Below are 3,229 nucleotides of genomic sequence, written 5' to 3'. Positions count from 1 at the left end.
TGTTCACTTTGTCCTAATCACATTCTTATTTAATCAGATTTTACTCTCAAAAAACATAACACATAGGCAGGAACTACAATGCTTGTGTCACTTTTTTTTTTGGGGTTGACAATAGATAGGCCTTAGAAGTAATAAAAGAACCCTACATTAATGCTATACTCCTTCAAAAATGAAAATGGATAGAAAGAAAAATTCATTTCGTTTACCTTAATCTTTGGTTAAGGGAAATTAAAGAGAAATTTATGAGATATTTATGGTTGGTGGAAGAAAGATTGATTTTATCAAAAACGTGAGTAGAAAATTGACCAAAGAAAAGTCAAAGGGTGGAATGCACAGGAAGTTAAGTAAACATAGACATGTTTGGAAAATAGGTTGGAGAAGAACTTTGTTGCATTTATTAATTACTTGACATCCATCCTGATCCAACGATGGGGAAGGTGGATAACTACGTACACTAACTACCAATAAATATAAAAAAGAACACCAAAAGAGAGAGAGAGAGAGAGAGAGAGAGAGAAAGAAATGGTTGATATAAAATCAATCATAATAGCATTAAAAAATAACTTCAAACATGCAAACGTACCATATACAGATCAAGACAAAAAATTACGGAGTCGAATATATTTGAAGGAAAAAAAACATTACCACTAGAGAGTAAGCAAATTTTTTTTTTTGATGGAGGTCATCCACAAAGATGTTTTAGGTACCCAATTATATGTGCCCCCCCATGCGTTCTTGAAACCTCTTTGGCTAAGAGCCAAGGACTGAGGAGCATCCATGCTACCAAATTTTCTTAGGGCACGATCTCGGCCTGATCCCTTTTCGATGTCTTTGGACTTTGCACTCAACAAGACTCGATCCCTGGTGGACTCTTTGTGAGCCATTCAATTCCACCACTAGACCAAGGGCCCATTGACAGTAAGCAAATATTTTGAATGACATATCAATAATATATAAAAATATATAAATTTGATCAAAGGTAAGAAGCATAGAGTGCAAGGCAAAGTATATGCATAGTCAGTTCAAGAGAAATAAAAACTGGAAAGTTCGGTCTCTGCTATGAACATCCTGTCAAAAAATGATGTGGCCAGCTTTGAAAATAAAACTATTGAGTCGTCACCTTTATTGTCCATTGTCCATTGCCCTATTGACCAACATGCACTTAAGAAGAGCACGCGAAGAGAAGTGCATGATTTCCCTATCATATTTCTAAATGGCTTTGTGCAATCTCTCCATTTTTTTCCTCCTCTTCTTCTTTTGCTCCTCTACTGTTTCCCATCAATTGATGCCCAAGAGATGCCATCCCCACGAATCTCATGATCTGCTCTGCTTGAAAGTGGGTCTGAATGACACCAAGGGCTTTCTGAGTTCGTGGGTGAATGGAACAGATTGCTGCACCAATCGGACTGACATCTCCTGCGACAATCACAACCACGTCGTCTCTATTAATATCTTCTCTTTCCAAGGTGTCATATCTGAGAGCCTCTGCCAACTTCCTTTTCTCACATCACTCAGCATTTACGGAGTATCAGGTACTACTTCACTTCCCCACTATTTGGGAAACCTCTCTTATCTTGACTCTTTAATTATAGGTGCAAGTGTCTTAAGTGGGATGGTTCCCCCCTTCATTTGTTTGCTCCCCCATCTTACACATTTAGAGTTTTCAGTCAGTCAGTTCGATTTTCCCTCCCGTCTTGCACATTTAGATTTTTCAGTCAGTCAGTTCAATTTGCCCCCCCGTCTTGCACATCTAGAGTTTTCAGTCAGTTAGTTCGATTTGAACCCCCCGTCTTGCACATCTAGAGTTTTCAGTCAGTCAGTTCAATGGAAGCATACCTTCCTGCCTTGGCAATCTCTCTTATATTGAATTTATCTCTTTTCGTGGCTTTAGTGGGATAATCCCTCCCTCCATTTGCTCTCTCACCCGTCTTACATATCTTGATCTATCAGCGAATGACTTCCATGGACGCATAGCATCTTGCCTTGGCAATCTCTCTTACATCAACCATTTAGATTTATTAGTTGGTAGCTTGGGTGGGATGATTCCCCCTTCCATTTACTCTCTCACCCATCTTACATATTTTGATCTGCAGAAAATGACTTCAATGCTAGCATACCTTCTTGCCTTGGCAATCTTTCTTCCTTAACTATGCTTCGCCTTTCTAGCAACCAACTTACTGGAATCTTACCAACTTCTCTTGGAAGTCTCTCTTTGTTGACGTATTTATATCTTAGTGACAATCAGCTGAGCGGTAAAATTTTAGATTCTTTGGGCAATCTCTATTCACTTAAGGAGTTGCTTATCGATAATAACCAACAGAGCAGGACCAATTCTCCTTTCATTTGCTCAGCTTTCCTCCCTCACTAGATTGGAAGCTGATGCCAATCATTTCAATGAAACCATCTCTTCTTCATCACTTCCATCCTCTTTATATATTCTACTAAAGGAGGTGAATGGAGTGGATCAAAGACAAGCATGAATGCAATGATAAACATTCAAATCAATAAGCAAAATACAGATTCATCAAACTGTGCTATAGCACTTCATACTCATTAACATAACTGAAATCTATTACAAATCCATAGAATGCTACAACATTCCATCCACTCATGATCCACAATAGAAACCCAAAATGGGCTCTGGTGATCCACCATGATTAGATAAACATCTGATACTCAATTCCTTACATAATGCCTCTATTTATAGAGAGCTAAGAACTCTCTAGACTACAGAATAAACATATTACACATGCTATAATTTATTATAATATTACATATATTAAAAACATGGGCAGCTATATTTGTGGGTTGAAACAGCTATTTATTGTGGATGATCTCATTATGGGCTAGATGGCTAGGTTGGGCTGTTATGGACGGCTCATTGTCTGTGGGTTGCATGGCTAGTAGGTGGAGAAATTACTCTGCCAACACTCCCCCTTAATTTCTTCCACTAATGCTACTGCATTTATATTGTTTTCCCTTGTCATAATTACTTCAGGTTTTACGACTTACCCCTAACCAATGTAAATTTTGAAGTGGTTTAAAGCTCACTGCAAACTCCACAAACATCACACAAATGGTTTCAAGATCATCATAAACTTTGCACTCAAATGGTTTACAAACCAAGCACTCATTGGTTCTAATGACCACAAATCATCACTACAAGGAAACTATCATCATTTTGGGCCTTTCTCTTTTGTACATGCATCAAACTGATTATTGAGTCCAT

At 38.0% G+C, this 3,229-nt stretch overlaps 1 pseudogene; it reads left to right on the top strand.

The window, feature by feature from the left end:
- The first annotated feature begins 1,285 nt into the window (after positions 1-1,285).
- On the top strand, positions 1,286-2,368 carry LOC149529201 (uncharacterized; annotated as a pseudogene).
- The last annotated feature ends 861 nt before the right edge of the window (positions 2,369-3,229 follow it).

This window comes from Cupressus sempervirens, chromosome 11, assembly GCF_028749045.1.
Source record: "Cupressus sempervirens isolate cs-2001-9-10 chromosome 11, ASM2874904v1, whole genome shotgun sequence".
NCBI lineage: Eukaryota > Viridiplantae > Streptophyta > Pinopsida > Cupressales > Cupressaceae > Cupressus > Cupressus sempervirens.
This window is presented reverse-complemented; position numbering and strand designations above follow the sequence as displayed.